This window comes from Oculina patagonica, chromosome 4 (assembly GCF_052425735.1).
Source record: "Oculina patagonica isolate OP01 chromosome 4, crgOcupat, whole genome shotgun sequence".
NCBI lineage: Eukaryota > Metazoa > Cnidaria > Anthozoa > Scleractinia > Oculinidae > Oculina > Oculina patagonica.
Window position 1 is genome coordinate 41,490,015 of NC_135761.1, and position 23,007 is coordinate 41,513,021.

The window sequence follows — 23,007 nt, forward strand, 5'->3', positions numbered from 1 at the left end:
TGTTATAACATTTTTTTACATGTGAACTTTAGGACACATATGTATGCGCACTCACAATATTCCGAAGTCGGTAATAGAAAAAAAGAGAGAGAGAGAGAGAAAAAAAAGCGAGTTACAATTTGTGTCAACGAAAGAATGAACTATATTTAATTTGGCCAAGTTAAAACCAAATTTACAAGACCCATTTTTCATTACGTCATCAAGACCACGGGGAGGGGAGGGGTGAAAGCGGGCGGACGCATTCCCTGTTCAGTTGTTCTTGAGGAAAAAGGGTTCCAGAAGATTTTCTCGCCCGCGCGCGGCGAATTACAGTTCGGCTGCGGGAAAGCCGCGAGAATCCGCGAGAAAAACACCCAGGAGCCCAGGCTCCCCCTCTGACCCAGGATTGGACAAGGATTGAGGCTGAGGAGCGCCGAAGTGACAATATGCTGTCAATCAATCTGTTGCGGGCCATGAATGACAAGTGAAGAAATTCCGAACGCACGAGGACAAGAGAGTTCGTGCAGGTTTACATGAAGTAGATAGTGAAGCACCACCCTTGGGAGTTGTTCGATCGAGTTGTTCACGGGTGATTTCAAGTGTTGCTGCGTTCGAGTCTGGAGCTCAGGTAAGCTGAAATATATTCATTATAAGCTGTATGAAGGTGCTGGAATTATAATAGTAATTATCATTATACGATAAGAAGACAATTTTGTCCTGTTTGTTTCGTCTGCAGTACGAATATGTACGAATGAACACGCTGCCAGCGAAGGAATGCACGATGCAAAATGTCGGACATGGGAAGAGCCAGCTGCTACTAAGGTAAACACCTTGTTATCGTTTTTCTGAGGTTTTCGCTCACTTTTTTTGTATGAAACTAGATTTGGAAAGATTTCCGCAGGGCACCCTACATTAATTATGCATACAAATATTCCATATAATCCTTCACACAGAACGGCAGTCATGAACAGAACGAAAAGGTACAAAATTGTATGCATAATTAATGTAGGGTACTCTGCGGAAATCGTGCCCTAAATCTTGTTTCATCTTTTTTTCACCAACGAACAAATTAAAAACAGTGTACACGGCGAATTTGCTGTTATTCTAGCCCGTTTATAGTCAAAATGAACCGTCTTGCGTTCGTTTGCTCGCGGCAGGCGGCAATTTATTTGTACTTTTAGGGTTATGTTTTGAGGTTTGTTTTGCTTAGTGTTTAATATTACGTTTTTCCTAGTCTCAGGATTGTGTTATGTAGTCTACAGACCTCTACACTGTGCAAATTAATGTCTGTTCTCTGTTTTGATTTTTGGCGAATTGGCTTAGATTAGTACAATATTTATGAATGAAAAATTAAACAAAAAATTGTTAAAATAATTAACTCCACAGTCAGTGGTGTATAAGCACTAATTTAGTAAGTCCTTAAGTCTACATCCTTTTTAAAAAAGCTAAGTATAATTTCCTGGTATCTTAATATAGGGAAATTAGGCCGTTTACAAACATCGTCTTTGTTTTTTAATTTGCAACAAGTTAAACAAAATAACTCTTTGTTTCACCAGCCAAAAGATCTTTGGTTGGCACATTAATGTCAATACAATTATGAAGTCACTATTAACTTTGCTATCCTAACTTAAAAAGTTACAAATTTAAGAGAATAAAAGTCGTACAGAAATTATTTGACAAAGGTTGATGCGCATGTTTTCGCCCAACATTAGAGCAATACAGGCAAAATAAAGTTACCAAATAGACCTCATTGCGTGATAACAGTTTAAGAACAGTTTACAAAAATCTGCCAAAACTTAAGCACCCAAGCTGACTCTGCGTGAGAAAATGGATTTGAATTTTCTATATTTCAGTTAAAACCGGACGTTTCATTCCAGTTGAAAACAAAATGGCTTGTGTTTTGAACATTTTTATGAGGTTTGACTGTTTTTTCCAAGAGAATGCTTTATAATTTATGTAGGGGGTTAATTAAGATGAATGAATTTCAGTAATAGTATACTTGTAAAATGTTGCCGTGCTATGAGCAGGGTTTTGGTACTTAAGTTTTAGCACTCATTGCTTGAACATCTTCAGAGGATTTGCTGTCTCAATACTTTGAAATAATTTTTTGATAGTATAAATAGTGTATGTTTGAAAAAATGTCCATCATGACTTGAGTGTGGCCGACCTTTTAGTTTTATTTTGTATTTGTAATTTGTAGTTTACATTATGGAAGGGGCGTTGTGTAAAACCTTTAAAAATTTGCATAATCGGATTGATATTTCATACAAACTTAATACAAGTTGTTTTCATTGAGGCGCGTGGGAATTTTGATTTTCAAGATTGTGGTATTTACTTACTGGTATACTTCATTTGCAACCTTTTGATATCTTTCCATCAGAAAATATTTATGAAGTTAATTTTTTGTACATTTAAATATTTTTGAAGTGTTACTAACTATGGTTACGGCAGCACTTCACTTCTCATTGAAAACTTCTAGTACCGTAAAAACCCGCAGATAAGCCGCACTTTTTTTCCAAAAATTTTCGCTCGAAAGCGGGGGTGCGGCTTATCTGCAGGAACATTCGGAAAAGGTGCCGTAAATTTTCGTTAACTGATGCTAATTTATGGAAAATTATGTAAATAAATATAACATAAAACTACAAGAGAGCACCGGTCATTGCTTTTGCAAGTTTGACAGCTCCTATACTGTTTGCAGTGTCGACAATGCCCTATAACTTTAACAGTAATATTGATACTTTTAGGAGCGAGAAAATACCACCAGTATTCACGAGTAAGATGGCCAATTGTTTCTTTCTCATTTTGCACTTTGATGGAAAATTTGTCGAACTGATTACGAAACTCTCTTTATGCAACAAGTTTATTTCCAATAGATGGCTCCCAAATCTCTTTAATTTGTCGATATGATAGCCACGAAACCCGAACGCCTCCATTGCCATCTTGTTTTGCTTTACGTTCTTGCCCTAGTCCCATATTTCACGTCCGATCAAATGCCTGGTTACTAAGCTACGAACGTTCGGCAAACGCAAGTTCTTGTTGTTGTGACACAAAAATCAATGGAAAAACTGCGTTGAGTGAAGAAATACCTGTCAACAAATGCCAGAAAAAGATCACCCATAATATGTCAAAGTTGGTTTTCATTATATTAAAGAGCTCAAATTGTGGGTAAGACTGAAGTATTTTCTGTTTCAATGTTCATTGAGTTTACGTTCGATGAAGAAGACTTCCCAAAGACTCAACTTTGGATTTTTGACTCGACTTTGGATTTTCCTTGATTTACTTTCAAAAAACTTTTTTCCAACATTTGAGTTGTTAAACTCGGGGTGCGGCTTATCTGCGGGTGCGGCTTATACGCGGGTGTTTACGGTACATATCAGAACTACTGTAGATAATTGTTTATGGGCTCCTAGTTAGATAAAAGCGCTCTTGAAAAACCACCACACCTTAACCAAAAGTAATTTAATACGCACAGCTCTGGAATAATCTCCCCAGCGCCAACCTTGGGCTTTTACAAAGAGACTTTAAAACTGTGTTAATGTTACCTTTTGTATTTCATTTGAAACAATTTTATATTAAATTGTGTTATCTAGTTCGCACCCCACTTAATTCTCTCTATATTTCCTTAAGTGTTTGACTGGTTGTTGAAATACAGTGAAACCCCGTTAATACGGACACCAAGGGGACAGGCCAAATTGTCCGTATTAACGGGGTGTCCGTATTAACGGGGTGTCCGTATTAAGCGGGGTCTCAGAAAAAAGTCATGTATACATGTTTTATCGACACAAAGACGAAGGGAAACGTTTTTACGGCAACAAAACGTTATGTAATTGTACTGTAATTGTAGCAAATGCCAACTATATATAAACTCTCTTTTAATAGTTTTACAAAACCCTTAGGATCTAGTCAGACACTCGAACTAAACGTTAATAATTTCAACAGTGGAATTTTTTGAAAATGTCCCACGTAGATTTACTCGAAAAATTACTAGACGTTGATAGTAACCCAGCATGCAGTATGAACAGAGGCTGTTCTTGTTAGTGGCAAGCAAAGGACCTCTTAGAGGAAGAAGAGTACAAGCTATAGCCATAGTTAGTAGAGTAACTATGCTATAGCTGAAGCAAAAAGCAAAGAAAGTGAAACTTTTAAATAGGAACAGCAGTCAGAAAACCTTGACTGTTGTTCCTTTTTAGAATTCGTCGAATGCTGTCTTTATTTGACCAGGGTCCAATGTCTTCAAGTTAGCAAATAAACGCGACAGAAAAAATTAACAGTCAACAGATAAACTTTGTCCGTACAGCGGGGTTGACAATGTATGACAGTTTGTCACTCGGGACACGGAAAAGTGTCCGTTGTCCGTATTAACGGGTGTCCGTATTAAGCGGATTATTTTTAGAGAAAATGTATGAAGTTTTCGTCGGGACCAACGAAACTGTCCGTAATACCGGGGTGTCCGTATTAAGCGGGTGTCCGTAAAGCGGGGTTCCACTGTAAATGCTTCTCTGAAATAAGTACACCTTTCATTATCGGCACTTTATTGATATTTTATTTTATTGAAATGATTGATGTTTCTGTTTGCTATTCATTTGGCAGATAATCTGCAGTGGCTGCACTGGTTGAAGTAAAGGTTGAATTCCAGAATGTTTGGAAAGAGTGGTATTGGTGAGTAAAATTGTGAAGATGTTTGTTCTTGCCATACATAAATGTCAGTTGACACCTTAAACTACACAAGTAATAAAAATGAAGGAACAACTAGATAGAAATTTATCCAGTTGATTTCACAGAGATATACATTCAATGTAAACAAGCATTCTCGCTTAGAATGACGAGAACACAACAAGAACAGTGTGGTTCGAACAACTTGTACCAGGCCCCAATTGGACTAGTCATATAATTTAGTGTCCAGGTCTCTGTCTTATTAAAGTGTTCTGCTCTATCTCCGCCCACGTGTTCCTCATGCTTGTGTTTGAGGGGTAGACACACCCACCCCCTTCCCCCCTCCTCTTTCCTTCAATCAAAAGCCTTTGCTGGCATATAATGAGAAAGGAAAATTACACCGAGTCAAATGTTGATAAACTTTCTTTCAGTGTTCGTGGGGTTTGACGTCGTTGCAAAGCATTTCTCAGAAACGGCATGACTAGTTTTAGTAACACTAAAATATTTCAATGTAAAATCGAGGACATACCGAGAAGATCAGGATCGCGTGTTGATGCCCTTTCCGTATCCCGTGCACTTTCATTGACAGCTGCGAAAAGAACAAATCAGAATGAAACTATTTTTGTGATCTGAAGAAAATATACAAGAAACCCTTTCACAGTTGCAGTTACCCTTGGGCGAGTGCGCCATGAATAGCAGTGGAAACGTCATCCCGGCGAGATGTTATAAAAGGCGGCGAAATAAAAGAAAAAAACGCAATATAAAGGCGACTGTTTTTCGTTCAAATACCGTCGGAGTGCAAATGGCAGAAAATGGCTTACCTTTCCTCTTTCTCATCGTCGTCACAGTGGCATAAGCGCATTGAGAAGCCACCAAATCAAGGAACTCGTCCTTCTTGCAGTCGTCAATTTCCAGTGTAACCTACATTGTCCACGAATGATTTGATTTGTAAGCGTGGATTCGAAAAAAATTGTAACCAACAAATACTTGAAAAGATGAGTTAACTATCTGTCCTACTTGCAGCCCAATCCACCACATTGGATTAGTCATGCTGGAAGAGTAAAAAAACAATGCTTGGATTGACGATAGACTGCTTTGGGTGATGGAGATGCCATTTACCAGCATGGCCATGTTGGTGCTCATATCTTGTAGTATCTGACACGAAAAAGAAAAATTGCGTTTATCTATGTTGTCAAGCAAAAATACAAGTGTTTTTTTATCTTCCACAAGCTTTATTGATGATCAAGGAGATGTTTCCCTATTTCGTATTGAATCGTGTATTTCATGGATTTTCCAGGCAAAATGTTTACTAAACAAGACATTTTATCTTGTGATTATTTTCTCCATTCTCATCACCAATCTGTTTGATTTAGCAGTCATATGGCAAGGAGAAATTAGTTGCTGGTCACTCTTAATGTGCAAAACACATAGTAATATTTTTAGAAAAAAACACCAGGCTTATAGGGAAGGCCACCTCTGGGCTATAAATATATTTATAATGGAGCAGTGAGTGTGCAGCTTGGCCAATTCAGAACTATCATTTCATTAAAAAGGGAACCTGTTATGAAAGAGCACTGAACCTGGAGATTTGGAAGCATCAGTAATTGGACTACAAAACACTTAATCAAAGCAACCCTCCCCCCTCACCCTATCCTCCCTCCAATCTGGTTATGCAAAAATGAAAGCATTCTATTCAGGGCGGCTGTCAATATCAATAAATTGACACAACACCATCAATTCATGTCAACAGTAACCTTTAATTGTCCTTTTTCATTATACATTTGCTGATTATTTACTTAACTTGCTATATATTATATTTTATTGCTATATTTTATAAAGTCACTTTGCAGGTACATGCTTAGCTTAACAGCTTTTTCATGCTCCACAACTAAAATAAAATTTAAAAAATCTTCCAACGCTACAAAGAAAAATGTTTTCATAATTATATATCCTATGATCTAAAGCAAATACATAGAAATACATCGGCTTCCAATTAAATGTATTATTAAGACAGGTATGTCCAGGATTGAATGCTTATAAGATGAACGCTGTTTATAATAGGCGTCACAAAGTAACCTCACTGATAAAAGTTGACCTAAACACACACAATTTTGTTAAATATGAAGTAGTAGGAAAATGGTCAATAATCCAGTCATTCATGAAGTGCTTCCTGAATAAATGTCTGCGTTCAATCACGGACATAAGTGAGAGACTAAGGGAAAATATATATTTCTTTGATATAATAAAATGTTGTTTATTAGAGCCAGGTGATGGCATTCTAGGAAACTGTTCCTTTCCTTTCCTTTCATCGTTTACTCAAATTTGCACTGAAACAATCAACTAACAGAATCAAGAAAGTCTTTCGCGCATTATGAAATTGTACTTTCATGAAAATTGAGGTCAAATAAAAAAAAATCCAGTCAGTTTCAATAGCTTAATGCATCACTTGGCTCCTTCTATATTCCGCCCACCCAGTTGCGGGCACTAGAAACGGGAGATAATCCCACAACTCTTCAGCTATTTCTTCCGGTGATCTTGGTGCAAATGTTTGCAATTTGAATTGGAAAAACAAAAGTACCCTCTGGAATGGGGGTCGGTGCGGCCTCTCCTTGATTAAGGGGATATAAATCTTTACGACAATGTGGACAACAGGGCTTATTACTGGTTTGGTGATGAAAGCATTTTTGTAAACAAGATTCATGTATTTGTTTTCCACAACAAGGAAGTTTTTGAGAAGGTATCTCCTCTGGAGTGTAACATATTATGCACTTTGACATCAAGAATCTTTCCAGACACTCTCTGTCTCTCTTGAAATTTCTGCGTTTTCGTTGTTGCCATCTTGGTAGACTATTTGGGTAAGAAAATTTTTTTATAGGGGTGGGGGGAGGGGTGGGGTTAAAAATAATATGATTATTCCATTGTGCTAACAATAAATGGTGTTTTCCCTGAGAAACTAATCTTACTGTAGATCACTCAAACAAAACAAAACATTACAGGAACCAAAATCATAAGTAAATAAAAATGGTCAGGGAACTAATTCTGGAAAACACAATCTTAATTGTCATTGAGAAAATCTCTTTATTATTTGCAATTTGTTTCGATGTCAAATGAACCTCGATTTGACAAGACACCTCAGGTTGAAACTTTGGCTTGGGTTTTCAGTGCAGCGCGCTTAACAATCTGTAGCTTATTTTACACACTCCATTCAATGTAAAATGAAAAAGACCACCAATGTTATTCAAAATAATTATTTAATCAATGCCCCTGAAGATGTCATTATTACCAGACGGTGTTGCTTGCATTCTGCACTTCACAAATTAAAGAAAAAATTACTGGTACATTGTTTTTGCACTCAAGATGCATAAAAAGTTTTCTTTTCAAATGCATTCAATGCTGTTCTCATTTGCATGCATGTATTACAATTTAAAATTTTTCATTGATAACATAAAATTATTTCACTGTTTCACAGTAGCTGTGGATACAAACAATTTTATTTAAAATATATACTAGTTATGAACGTTAGTGATATGAATTTGAACATATAGTAAAGTGAAATGAGAAAAAAATGTTTGTAAACCAAGAATACGCTCACTATTACGAAAAGACACGCACGATGGGAGGTTGGGTGAAACGCGATTACAACGGCTTTCCGTATTCTGATTGGCTGTATTTTCTATGGCATGGTATAAATTGTGATATGAGGATACCAAAATAGATGGGTTTCCACTCTGCAAACAGGAGGTCGGTGGTTAAAGAGGACAAAAATTGTCTGTGGTTTAAGGTATATAAGAAACATGGGATAATTGAAAAAAATTCTTCATTGCAACAGCAATTTTTAAATTACCTGTACCCCACTCATATTTCCTTGGTTTTGTAGAGTCGCCCAAGCCTTCCCAAGGTCTGCTTTCATTGCCAGGATATCTTCCTGTGGAGTTGTGATTTTAAACTGCTTACCCAGGCACTGTCAGCAGGGCTTCTCTTTCTACTTTCCACATTTCTTCAAGTTGGCCTTTAAGCTGTGTACCCTTGCCTCAGCCATTGTTTTTATCTTTTCCTTACCTCTGGAATCTCCTTTTATAAAAACTAAGATCCAGCCAGGGTGGGCCGGGAATCATGACCTTTTGTCGCTAGCATAATTATGGACGGTCATTGTTTTTGCCTCGCCACATGCAGCGTGGGCACACACTGTCATCATAGTCAACCCTAGTCTTGTAAAACCACTTTATCCCAGTTGAGTGGGTAGGGTCGAAAAGTAGCCTGAACTTGAGGTGACATTCTTTACTTTGGAGAGATGGGTTTCCTGGGTGTTTCTCTTCTTTGTTTTCTTCAAGTTTTTGCACTCAATTTTCCTTTTAATTTTTTTTTGCCCTTTTTCTTAGGGCCAATTTTGTTGTTTTTTTTATGATGGCCCAAAGACTTGATTGAGATTTCGTGATGACCAGGCGCTCATGAATTTTCTTTCTCAGAATAGCTTTGATCATAGAGTCAAGACGTTTGGTAGCTGAGCAGAAACCTTGCTGCCTGGTCAGCTACCTTGAGAACCAGTGCTGCTACCTAATGCAATAAGGATAATTAAAAAGAGACATTTACACAGTTACAATTTGGTAAAAATTTTTTTGCTATATGCAAATTGTGATAGAAAAGTGAAAAGTGTACTAGCCTAAAATTGACAAATTCACTGAAAGCAAAGTGATGTAAACAGTGTGATGTTGTACAAAATAGCACTTACATCATAATGTAGTGTCATGTCACTGTCCAGATTTATTCTTTTGGAAAAATGAAGGACTTGACTTCTCTGTCCCATCTTCTTTGTACAGAACTTCCACTGGGACAATCTTTGGAATGAATGTTAGCTAGACATTGGTCATGGTTTTCTACTTCTACATTTCTCCATTCAACATCAGTTCTATCTTTATCATCTTCAGTTAGTCTCTTGATCTGTAACCCTGCTTTCTTCTGCATGATGGTCACATCTGCCTTTAAATCCCTCATTGCCTTTCACTCTTCATCGAAACTTCTTGTGGTTAATACTGCACATTGCACCATGTCATGGATTGATTGCTTATTTACAGAAAACTTGGTTTCCATTTGCTCAGGTTTTCTTTCTCCTCTACCTGTTTAGAAGCTTGTGTTGTGGCACACTTGAAGTAAAAGCTGTTGGCAAAACATTTTGCCAACTTTGCAAATTTGTCTGCTTTGATATTGAGTACAAGAATCAATTGATTGAGATAATTTTTTCCAAGTCTCTAGGGCAGTAAAGATGTTCTCCTCCTCTACAGTACACTGCTCTTTAGCTTTCTATTCCTCGGTTTAAAGTAGTTTAAATCTACCCTCACCAAAGTAATGCAAGGAAGCCGCTTTGGGGAAGGGAAGTTTAACATAAGACCTTCTAGCCCTTCTGCGGTCAGCATTTGGCATTAGGCATTGTGCACCAAGCTCATCAAATACAGCTTGGTGAATGCTGAGCCTGTGCTCGAGCCTGTGCTCAGCATCTTCGAGAGAGGCCGGCTGTTGTAAGATGACAAAATTCTTCAGTTTGGGCCTTAACCCCTGAATGAATTGATTCATCAACTCGGAACATGGCAAATTAATTCGTTGCCCAATTCTTTGAATATCTGCCGCGAATTTGCCAATGGACTCTGTAGGTAATTGTTTACGTTGTTCAGTTTTTGTCTCAACAATCACACATCGGAGTCCGAAATGAAATTGGTGAAAATATTTAAAGCTGCGCAAAGGTCATCAAAATTTTTCCGGTTAAACCGGCAAAAGTGGTGTTAAACCAGATATTTGCGTTCCATGGTAAAATGTAGCAGCAAAGTTTCGGCCTTAATCTGTTACTTACTTGCTTACAATCCTTAGTATAATAACCTTATTTTTGGCATTGAAACGGCTGTTCCCACGTGAAAACTTAAGCATTTCTTTTGTCTGTTGTAACCGCCTTTGTAGGAACTAGCCATTTGGTCTTGCCAATGGGAAGTGAGCTTTTCAGTGTGATCTGACAGCAACTTAGCGACTTTGTCTGCGTTTATGATTGCAATTTTGTTTTCATCTGCCTGGGTCAAATACCGGAACTTTGTTCGTTAAGGACCACAGATTCGTTGTCTGAATGGTCCGATAACCGAAGTCCAGAAGAAAGAAAAGTTTTTGAAATGGTTTCAAGGCTTATTGCTTTCAACAAAACTTTCAAGTCCAGGGTGTGGCAAAGTGGACTGAAATTCTGTGTCACGTTCTCTGGACCTTTGGCCAGCTTGGGCCTGAATCTTCCAAAAGGTTTTACACTGGGTTTCAGCACCAATTTTGCCTTGCTCCAAGTAAGCAGCATGAGAAATGCCAATTCGTAGCAAAAAAATTTAACTATACTCTTACCGAAACACAAGATTTCCTTTTTAAGGCAAAACTTACATGAAAAGCAACTCATGCATACAGCATAGTGAACGGAAGAATGGACTCAAAGGTTGACATAAACATCGGGAAATGAGAAAAAAATAAAACAAAACTTCAACTGGAAAGGTCTCCTAAAGAGTTAATTACTTATCACAATCCTTAGTCATAAATAACGTGGTTTGATCATTTTGTTGGTTCTGAAAGACTGAGGCTCGGTTTTTCTCAGTTTGACATAACGCAACTGTACTCACTATTCAGAAGTCCGGGAAGCTGACTTTGGTTTGCTTGGGTTCTCCACCAATATCTGTTAACCAACAGATTTGTAGTACTTCTCAACCAGGGGGATGTAGTTGACAAAGACGTATCTTCAGACTTCAGCACTGCATATCTTGTTTATTAGAGCACTTCACCTAGCCGTTGCTGGCTCACAACTGAACTGATCTAGCGAAAAGTAGCGATTAAATACATACACATCCACAAACGCACCATAGCTGTGGTTAGGCAATAAACGTATTTCAGAAGTAAGACAAACAACTGACAGAATCAAAATAACTTAATTCTAAAAGACAACTTTTTCTTCACAACCTGCACCCCTTCTTTTACAAAGCATCGTCCTTGATGCCAAAAAAACAGTAGATGAAACAAAAAGGTATACAATAAAAATGATGAAAACTTGACATAAAGAGAAAATGACAAAATTGTTCAAAATTGATAAAATTCACAAAATCTTTAAACTGATTAATAGCGTAAGCTTGTAAAAAAGCAAAAATATTATGAAAACAGTTGACATATTACGGTAAAATACCTTGTAAATATAATACAAAACATCAAATATGAAATATGTTATATAAACAAAACTAATCTAAGATATCGTAAAACATACTATGCAAACTACCACGGTTCAATAATAAAAATGTCCAGAAACACAAAATTAATCTCGAAAATAAACTACAGTTGAACCCCAGCAACTTGAACTCTGAAGGGAAACGAAAAACAGTTTGGGTTAGCGGGGTTTTCGAGTTATCAGAGTTAGAGTTACTGGGGTTCAACTGTATCTCTGATCCATCAAAACTAATCCAGCTCGTCAAATTGATTCCTATTTTCCTCTTGTTGGTCAGCGGCTTGTGTTTCCATGAGCCAGTCATTTAGGGAACTACATGCTGAAATGGCAAGGCAGCTGAAAGGGCACTGGTTTGAATCTTAAAGGAGCCTTCAAACACATATTAACAAACAACTGACAGGTAATCTTCTTAAAGACAACTTTTGCTTCACAACACAGTTTTAATTAGACAAGTATCGTATTGTATGTTTAAGAAAAATCAAAATTTACAAAATGCTGGATTACAACCTGTTTGAGCTCTTGTATATTGCATATGATGGATTTGTTACCATGCTTTTGAATGGTGCTAGACCTTAACCAAGCAACAGTTAAACGTGATACGAGTAAGACAGGCAGCTATAGGCTTATCTTGCTATTTATTTCAAACAGTCGGAGGAACATTTATGGATCCTTTTGTAATCCTAGTTTCTTTGCAAGAACAAGCTTGTCATAGGTAAATCTGATTTCATCTTCTGTAAAGTGAGCTTCTAGTTCCTTTTGCAAATGATGCCTTTCTTTGACCCGTCTTAAATTACCGCTCTTAATCGCTGAACTGATCTGGTTGATTTTATTTTGCTTTTCATCACAATATTGACAAGTATTTACACTTGCTTTCCGAAAACTCAAGATGTCTTGGAGATTTTCATCAAATATGTTTCTTAACTTACGAAAACTGATCACAGGGCCTTTGTTCTTTACCCTTGAGCTGGTCGTTTTGAGCTGTGGATATTCTACACAAAAACTTTCCCACATTCTCCTCATCGAAACATTTGATTCAAATTAGAGTTTGAGCTCTTCGGTAGTGTGTTTTATATGCCTTTTAAGAACAGATATAGTTAATCACAGTGTCTTTGGCTTCTTACAACAGTCTCGTCGTTCTATTTTCGTGCCTCCTTGTCCTCTTGGATGGAACCATCCAGATTCATTTTATTGAAGGACTGATTTTAAGATTAGAAATTCTGGAGCATTTTGTATTGGCGCTCTGGCAAATCAAAAATTTGATTTGCAAACAAATGCATGAGAGTGAGAGGAACCATATCTAAACACCAGAAAGCACTTGAATATTTTTAACATTTACAACTGTCAGAGAAAGAACATACCAGTAACCATAATTAGAGTTTGCAATCGGCCAAAAAAGGTCACCTCAACAAAAGAGAAAAGAACTGACATACCATCTTTGCCTTCAATTGGTTTAATTTTCTTTCTGGATATTCATCAGACATTCATCAGTTGAAGGGATGACACCTTCAGTCTTATTAAAAAGTCATTACTGTATCTTATTCTTTGAAACACCTTTTCTTGTAATGCACTAGTTCCCGATACAAGCTCCATCAGTTATTGAAGTCCTTATAAGCTCACCTAAAACCCCTCGTAAAGATTTAAGCCAAAAGAGGCAGTTTACCCTATGTCAATATTACTCACTTCATGATATGTATGATACTCACACAATTTGACGTCCCACACTCTCTTTAACCATTAGTGTGCAGGGCCTACCCTCTCATTCGTAGAGTTCCTCTTTTCTCTTTACTTTGCCTCGATCTATAATTTCGCCCTCATGTTCACATACAATACAATAATTTATTTTTTTCATTTATTTGGTTATTTTTGTTGCTTTTACTACCTATTTCTCTTGACTTTCTTTTCCTTTTCAAAGTTCCTCTGGAACTACTGACAATTCTGAAAGAAATTATTTGAAATAGGCCAATCAGTTGCTTATTGTGATTATAATTATATTTAATAAAATAAACACTTGGACTTAGGGCGGAACAAAAATCACGCTTATAATACAATAAACATTTGTTAGTAGGACACTTGTTCAATATTTGCCTACCATCTACAAACGCTTCTGCCTCTGTGCGCTCTGTGCACTGTCTGTCTTCTACATTGAATGACTTTCCCCTATAATCGAAATCAATGAATGCAAATGTGTAAAATTACCACTGATACATTGTTCAGTCTATAGTATTTACTTTGTGTATGATTTATGATACTCTACTTTGTTAACTTCACCTTTTTAGGTGCTTTTTGGGTACGGTAAGGTATTTTCTAACGCATATGAAACGCTACTGTACGGGTGTGTTCGGTATAGAGGAATACCTGGGCCACCAGTAAACTATGTTACCCTCATTAAATTTAAAAAAAAAAATTACCCTGTTTCCAACATGCTGTAATGGCACTGTCTTAATATTGACTTCTCCCTACCTTGTTGACAGAAAAATCGCCAGGGTCACAATGGCATGGAAAGGTACTACATACATGAACAGTAGGCACAACAATACAACCAGAATTCTGTTGACGGAAATGGAAAAGTTAGTTTCAAAATAATTCTTTTCTTACAAAACCTGTTATAATAATAATAATAATAATAATAATAATAATAATAATAATAATAATAATAATAATAATAATAATACTAATAATAATAATATTATTAATAATAATAATAATAATAATAATAATAATAATAATAATTATTTACAGTCTTCTAGTATCTTTCAATTTGTTATCAAAACCCCTTACCAGCTTCATTTTTGTCAATTAACTATTAATGCTAATCAATTTATGTTTATATGAGGAAGCATTCTGATGTCAAAGAAATACTTGCATTGCGAGTTTGTAATAACTAAGTGTGAAATATTTGTCTATCAATCTCATTCTGGATTTAAAAAAAGGTTTTACTCCATTAACTTGCAGGAGAGCTTCCTAACATCTTCTCTTAAATGTTGTAACCATCAGCTTTGACTCGAACATAGCATTAAAAGTTTAAGCTGAGCGCCAAAAGGAGCCAAAGTTTTTCTGTTCCCTGCATAATAATTATACTCGCTGATACAGTAGCTGGCATGCTTCTTTTATGCATGCTTAGCTGCATGAAGAACATTCATTAAAGTCTGAGTTGTCAACAGCATCGCTCAGAATACAGCCTTTCCAATTAATGCAAATGAACAGTTTGTTCACATCAAAAGCTGTTGCTTTTTCATTGATGGCATCAACTTTGTTCTTTTTTATTTATAATTCCACTTTGGCTGCTGAACTTTCTGTGGAAAGCACTATTTCCTTGACGCAAATGGCAAATCGTGAGTTATTTCCTCTAGAAAAAAATAACTCTCAATTCTCTGAAGAAGTATTATTTTTCTTTTTCAACCTTTCCATTCATGTCCTCCCAAACTGTGACTGGAATAGCAGTTGTCGAATCTACAACAATAAGCTCACACGTTTTCAGTTCTTTCATCCTGGCATGGGAATACAGTCTCAACTCAGACTTTGAAACAACCTTGGCCTTTGCTGACACGTCACTATTCATGCTGTCATTTAGAATCTTCTTGACTGATTCTTTGTCCAGTTGTCCTGAAATGTCTTTCCCTGAAAATTACAAATTCCTGGTAGTCATTACTTTAAAATAGTTATTGAATTTATATTGCATACTGTCCGGTTCATACTTGTGCTTCTGCGAGCTTAGAGTAATGAGATGCAGTGCCGCTTTTGACTGTTCCTTTTCAGGACTAAATCACACAAGTCTTTGATTTTCATTCCTTACTTGTTGTTTGAAATAAAAATATCTTCATCCAGATGAAGATACTTTTACCTCAGAAACTTTGTGTATGAAAAATTTACCTCGAATTTGCAACCAGCCAGTGAAGACAGTTGTCTACCTGACATTTTGTAATGCGAGAAGAACCACAAGGTGCAAATTTAGCATTTTTTCAACGTGCTTATGTGCAGTTTTCTTTGAAACTTCATTCCGCTGCTCAAGAATAATGCTTTTCTCTGGCTCTTATGGGTGGGGGCTGAAATGCATCAGGTCTTCTAAAAGGGCAAGGCATATAGGCTGTATGACTCGGAACGGTAAAAGTATCTTTGTGGTTGTGTTGAAATGGTGTCAATTGTGTTTAGACTGGTCCATGCCATCTACTGTGATGGTCAAGTATTTTGAGGGATGCCGTTTTGCCTTTTGGTCGTGTCTGTAATTCTTTTCTCGCCCTGTCCTATAAAAATTAACCAAACGCATTGTCCATTGGAAGAAAAACAAGGAAATTAAAAATGACACGAATGTAACTCAAGAAAAAACTACCTTTAAAATACTCCCATACCTCCCATTTCTAAGCTTGTGTGACTTATTCTAGACTAACATCTCTTAAGACTGCTTTAACTTTAAGTAATGCTAGCCTGGCCAGTCCATGCTCACAGACACCCCAATTTTAGTGATGTTGTCAGAAAAGGTCAGCTTCTCTGGAAGTTTATTGATCTGTTGGTGGGTAAACAACATTGCAGGACTTTTTTTTTAAAAAAAAACGATGTTTGTGAGATCAAGAAATCGTCAAGGGACAATTCCGGACTGAAATATTATCCCATGGGTAATGGTCAGGGGCTGTCTGTCTTATGTAGCGAAATTGTTCATCGTAGAAGGACCAGTCACCTGGTTTTATCGAAATATCTCTAATAATTTCACAATATTTCATAAGTTTAGGAGCTTCGTTCGGGAACCTCTCCGAATAATGCCTGCTTAACGGCCTGGGACACAGCTACAGAGATGGACGTAGTCAAAGCTTGAATGTCGACCGTCATCGTGTCGTTCGTCACACTTGCAGCTTGTGGTGGAATGCTCAGGGCTTCTTCTGTAGTTGTCTCAACAAACGCACAAAGTCCTCAATAGCAGAGCCAACTTTAAGAGCAGTACTCAAAGATAAATCATTCGTACTGAGTTGCACGACAACTATGTCCGGGCATTTAGAAGGCACGACCCTGGTGTCGCATTGAATCGCTTGAGCCACTGTATGCCCCCCAACGCCGCGCGAAATAATAGCAGCCGGCGCTGATAGTTGGAACGCTAAATCAAGTTCCGTAGGGTGGTTTTCAATAAACGTCTTCAAGCGACGAATGAAAGAATGGCCTAGAATTAAAACCTGGGGCGGTGGCGTAGGATGTGTAGCCATAACTATCGAACGAGAAAGCTCAGAAACAAGTAAAAACAATTAAAAGTAACTAACAGTGAAAATTACTTGCCTGGGGTCTATGACTTAGTGTGAAGGAATATTTACGATCTAGCGACAAGATAGTTGAACACAGGATGATGGCGATAGTAGGAAGGGGCGAATGTAAAAGATCACTAATCTTTTATACACGCCACAAACACGTACTGTCTCCTGATGGTCAGAGAACCATAAATCGCGGACTGTCAAGTAACAGGAAATGTCCCGCAATAAAATGACATTACGATTTCATATTTTCATCTTAATGTTTGTTAAGCGTTGAAAAAGAACACACTGTAAATTAAGGGCTAGATGGCTGCCCTATTTAAACAGTAGATTAGAAACTTAGATTAACTTAACACTTGGGCATCCAAGATCTTCTTAGGAATTTTCTCCACTTGCTGTTCCAGTTCATCCTCTGCTATCCGTTTGTCACAATCAAGAGCATTTTTGGTAAGAGGCACATAACTGTTAATTCATTCATTTTTAGTTGTTGATGAGCATTTACCTGTCTCAGTTCAAATATAGTAAACAAAAAATTGGCATGGGAATGACGCAAACTTGGGTTAGCTCAAAGCAGAGTAATAATTAGTGGGACAAATTAGTAATGAGTTGTCTCAACACAATGGCCCCAACCCAAATGATAAGGTCGACAGATGTCACCGTTTGGCTCACCAAGAAGTTTTCAGGTGCTCTGTTGACGACCTGTATCCATGGAAGGTCTGCCCTCGCCACTTGAGAGTGATACTGAGAATACTCCTGTTTCATTTGATCTCAGTAAAGAGCCTCAAAGGGCTGTCACTGTTCACCTTGTCAAGGTAAAAAAATATGATGCTCATCGTTATGTTTTCAGACTGCTAACACTATGGTACATGATCTTTCATGTTCTTCTCAACAAAAACAAACAGACCACAACATTCTGAATGATTGCATTACCTTTGATTACTTCCATATTAGCCTTGGACTTAAGGTTTGGTCCTGGGCCATATAATAGTTAGGGATTGTGAAAAGTCCAAAGCCAGTTACTTAGAAACTGACATCACCCATACAATGGCAGCTTTTGTATTGAGCCGAGCTGAAAAATCGATTTTAGGAAGACTGCTGACAATCAACAGGCTCGTAGAAGTGCCCGTGGATTACCTTTGAGCTGGCACGATATTTAGCGTTCCAATCATCCGTAACGTTTGATCTCAAGATACAACAGCAACAAACACGAAAAAAAGGCGAATCTAGCACAATTTCAATAAAGGCGATTCGCAAATGTTGCGTAGTATAAAATAATAAACATAGTTAACATACAAGTAAACATTAAAAAACCCAGAACGTACACCAAAAGAAAAAAGGAAAAAAAAGATACTAAGATAATTACTGAAGGCTGTTAAATGCACACTAAAGCAAAGTATGAAAATGTGATTGATGAGCGATCCAATAAGCATGACAATGGTTATGTTTTGCCTCCTGAACCAGCCCCTGAACGTGCCTGGAGTACCTAAATTCCAAAATTAAAATCGCAAATAATTGGCTATTAAATTCAATAGATCTGTAACGTTCAATTTCATACTGATCAGCAATAACTGGTGAACAACCGGTGAGAAAGGAGATAAGCCATAATAATGTCAGGTTTCTAGCTCTTCCAGCTCCCACAATTCACTGATTTTCACTGGTCTGGATTCCTCCGTCTTGTGGGCAAATATTTTTCCATCATCATCAGACATCACCAGAGGCTATAGCCATGGTGGAATTCTTTAACACCAAGTCCAACGACCCCTCTATCATCTCTGCGGCATCATTTGTTGTGGCCCTTCGTTGTGAGGCCTCCTGTTCTAAAATCTGTTCCTTTCAGCTCTCTACATAAAGTGCATTTTCACAGTCATCAAAATGGCCTCCAATGCAGTTATCACAGTAGCAAGAGAGCTCTCGAAGTTTTAAATGTTCACATGGTTTCCTCTTATTTCTTTAAAGTAATGATGAGGTTGTTCTCTCTTGTGTTGTCTGACGTAGAAAAAGCGCTGCGACTTAAGCTTACCTTTCCGGATGGCACCTGAAGATTCTCTTGTGCAAATTGATACAGGTCGGCTGCATTTTGAATAACCCCCTGAGGCCTTATTACTGTCATGCCTGCCTTGAACTTTAAATTAGCGCCGGCACTTCCCTGGGCCCTTTTGCGTGCGATGTTTCGAAATATTTTCGTACTGTTGGGTAACCGAAGACGGCCACAGAGTAGCTGACATTACCCATGCAATGGAAACTTTTGTACTGCACTGAACAGCCATCTATCCACTAGTGTATCATGATCACTGGGCACCTGATTTGAGTTAAGTACTTGGCCACAAGTGTACGACAATGATAGACTGAGTGGAGATTGATACTACAAACAAATGTTTTGTTACAAATTTGGGGTTGACTTGTCTGGAGTGCTGTCTTCACTGTCAATCTCTGCATAACTTTTACATGTATTGAGGCCTGGGTTTGCCCGTAATAAAGCGACTGAATCTGGTCCTGATGTTGGCAGGGGTAATTTTGTGAATAATCGTGGACACAAACAACATGACCAATTGGCAGGCACTCCACGATATGTTGCAGCTGCTTGCATCTGATAACTAACGTGAATTTGCAAGGACCACCGTGACAAAATAGAAGTACCGGATCCTCTCACTGTAGAGGATCTAATCAGCTATAACTAAATAACGGATAAAGAAAAAATTGCAAGGCCGATTGAACGGTTTGGGACTGTATTGAAATTCCAATATTTCGGAAGGCACGGCCTTCCTTCTTCAGGGTCTTACAAAGAATGACTCTTAAGGTAAACGTTACAGATATAAAATGTGGGAAATACGATACAACGCGTAAATAACAATGGTAGAAAAACAAAGACGTTAAAATTTGAAATTTGAAAGGATAAAGAGACGTTACAACATGAAATTAAAAAAGATATAAATATATAATAAGATGCTATAAATGGCACTAAAGACTTCAACACCGTAAGCTAATACTATAATAACAACATGAGTGTAAATAAAAACTACGAAATGTCATGCTTCATCCTTTTTATTTAATCCTAAAGGTTCAAGTGTTTGACCTCTTTCAATGAGGTACGCCTCTCATCTGATAGTTGTTTTTCTGTAGGATGGTGCATTCACCTGCACTAGTCTGAGACCCAGTATCGCAGCTTTTGTGAGGCTGTTGGTATTGGCTCAGTTATGGACAACCGAATTGTCACAAGGGTTGTTCAGGAAACCCTCAATTACATCCAAAATAATAGAAGAAAAAAAGAAGGCTCAGATTGGTTGAAAAGGAAACACCACCAGGTGAAATACATGTATTTGCTTATTTTTAAAAGTTTATTTAATAAGTTTTCTGGCCACCTGATTCACGAAGGAATGGTACCCTTCAAAGCAGCTTGTCTGCTCAATGGATGAAGCCTTCTTTATTGCTTTTGTTAAAGTAGCATTGTTCAGTCCAGTACAGAGCTTTTTGTATGCCTCTGAAACTAAACAATAACACATTATGCAACAGAAAATTAGTAGACAGACAGATCTGACATCCAGTACTATGAAAGTGAAACAACAGTGAACTGGTGTTCCACATTGGGAAAGCTAGGTTTTTTCTACTGGTTTTTGCTGCTACTTCTATCCTTAGTTAATGATAAAAAATAACCTTTTGTATTCATGTTATTATGGTCAGTGTTACAAACAAATGTTTCAGTTATAAAATAATTTATTCATTGCACCTTTGTGCATCCAGACCCGTGGTGTTATGATGTTGCCGTGAGCATAAGCATTGAAAGGCCTATTGGGCAGATCCTTGTGTTTGTTTACAACATGTAATCAAAGTGCCCTATGGGCTGTCTCGTGTCACAGATTAGTAAAGATGTTTAAATAATTTGTATAAACAAAATTTATTGAATGGATATCAAACTTTCAAGAAGTTGCAAGGGTTGCTGAGAAAGAAAAAAATTAAACTGCTTTTGTTTTGCAGTTGTCAAATTGTTATATATATTTTATTCTTTCAGGGTGGCAATATGAAGCAAGGCATGATGAGATGTCAGTAAAGATACTATATGGGATATGTAAAGTTGGATTAATAGCTTGAAAATTTCAAGCGGCTTGAATTGTTTCTCAGAAAGAACAAATAAAATTTCTTTGTATAAATTTTTGAAATTAATTCTTTCTATGTAATTAATCTTTCTAGCACTGCTAATTATTCAATGTTTAGGTCAGTAAAGGTTAGGGCAGATAAACGATAGCTGCAAACTGTAACTTAGAGTATTGGGAATTATTTTTCTCATCCTAATGTACTGAAGGAATGCATTGCATTTTGAACGACGCAAAGCTCTTATTTGAGCATCAGATATACCCACTTCTGCAGCAAATAAAGCAGTGCTGATATAGAAACTATTGCTGTTGTAGTATGTGCAGTCAAGGCTTCAGGCTTTCATTTAAAGAGAAAGTAGTTGTATAAAAATGGTCTGTGATGTTAATTGCTTGCCGTCAATGAAGAGGTTTGTTTTTCATTCAGCTATTAAAAGGGTCTTTAAATTATTTTAAATTGAAACTCAGCTCACCTTCAAGGGAAGGAATGTCTTGTAAATACGGCAGAGTATCTGCACTGTCTGCCATTTTGTTTGCAGAATGAACTTTGTTTTGATGTTAATTGCAGTCAAAATAGGCATATTAACTGAAGAATTTTTCTTGTATTCTTACCTTACGATTTTTTTATTTATAAACTTTAGAAAAGCGCTTAAATTTCTTTTTAAGAGAAAGCGAACAAACATTTTGGCAAGCATGAGATGAATATCTGCTAGGCGTTACTTACTCCTTCCGCATCAGTCCCACAAAGGCAAGCGAAATGTGCTAGGATGGCACCTGGGTATATTCATTCTCGTCCCCACAGCCCTTTCGTTTCTCTTAGCCGGTTGGTCCTTGGCACGAGAAAACAAAGGGCTCTGGGGACATAGAATTTTTGAATTAATTCAATTATTTTTGATTGGCTGTTTGGAACAAAGAATTCCTAAACGGAAGTCAAAAACGTAACAACTCTTTCATACATTCTTTTGAAGCATCATGACTGCATACATGAATACCGGAAGTCCTATAATCTAGGACTGGAAATCCTGTGTTCCCAGAGTCCTTTGTTTTCTGTTGCCAAGGCCCAGCCGGCTAAGAGAAACGAAATTAAAGGGCTATGGGGATGAGAATGGGGTATTTTTGGCAAACGGAATCGTGAGAAGGCTGGGTACAAACATGGCGGGAGCTTTAAATATTTAGCGGTATTTTTACAGGGAGCAGGGGAGCCAAATTTGACCTTGTAAAATTTTGTATCTATTTTGTTGCGCTTAGACTGTCCACAGCCCCTCTATTTTTCCACGCAAAAAGAGCGCTAGTGTTTTGCCCTTTCGTCTAGTTCTCTCTCGCCGTTCTCATCAATCGAAAAATACTAAATATTATAGGGCTGTGAAATAGTCTACATAGCGCTTGTCATATGTTTATATCCGATCTTTGTGTTTATCTAACGGTTAAGCCAGCGGGAAACTCTTTCAATAGTCTGTTGTGTAACCACAGCGTGTTTCTGGTCGGGCATTATAATATTTACAAACGTCGAATTTGGCTCCTTTGCTCCCTGTGTATTTTCAGTAAAGTTGGCGGCATAGAAAGTGAACGAAAATGGGTATGCTATTTTCAATTTTTTCTAAAAAGTTAAAACTTTTGTTTTCATTGCAATAAATTGTAGATATCTTGTTACTTAGTTTTAGAACAATTCTTCTTTTTCTAGTACGGTTGCTTATTTATTTTATCGGCATATACTAGAGGCGTGAAAAGAGTCAAAATATCAAGCTTGAACAGTGTAGCAGTGAAATATTGGTAGAACGGTTACTGAGTTTTTTGGGTGCGCGTTACTGAGAAATATATCCAAACTTTAGATCTA

General features: G+C 37.3%; 1 long non-coding RNA gene across 1 annotated transcript; it reads left to right on the top strand.

Annotated features, from left to right (window-relative positions):
- The first annotated feature begins 329 nt into the window (after positions 1–329).
- Positions 330–22,978, top strand: LOC144650290 (uncharacterized). Its single transcript, XR_013570079.1, has 4 exons — positions 330–607; positions 716–801; positions 4,570–4,638; positions 21,095–22,978. It is a non-coding gene; the product is annotated as an uncharacterized LOC144650290 (long non-coding RNA).
- Positions 22,979–23,007: the final 29 nt, after the last annotated feature.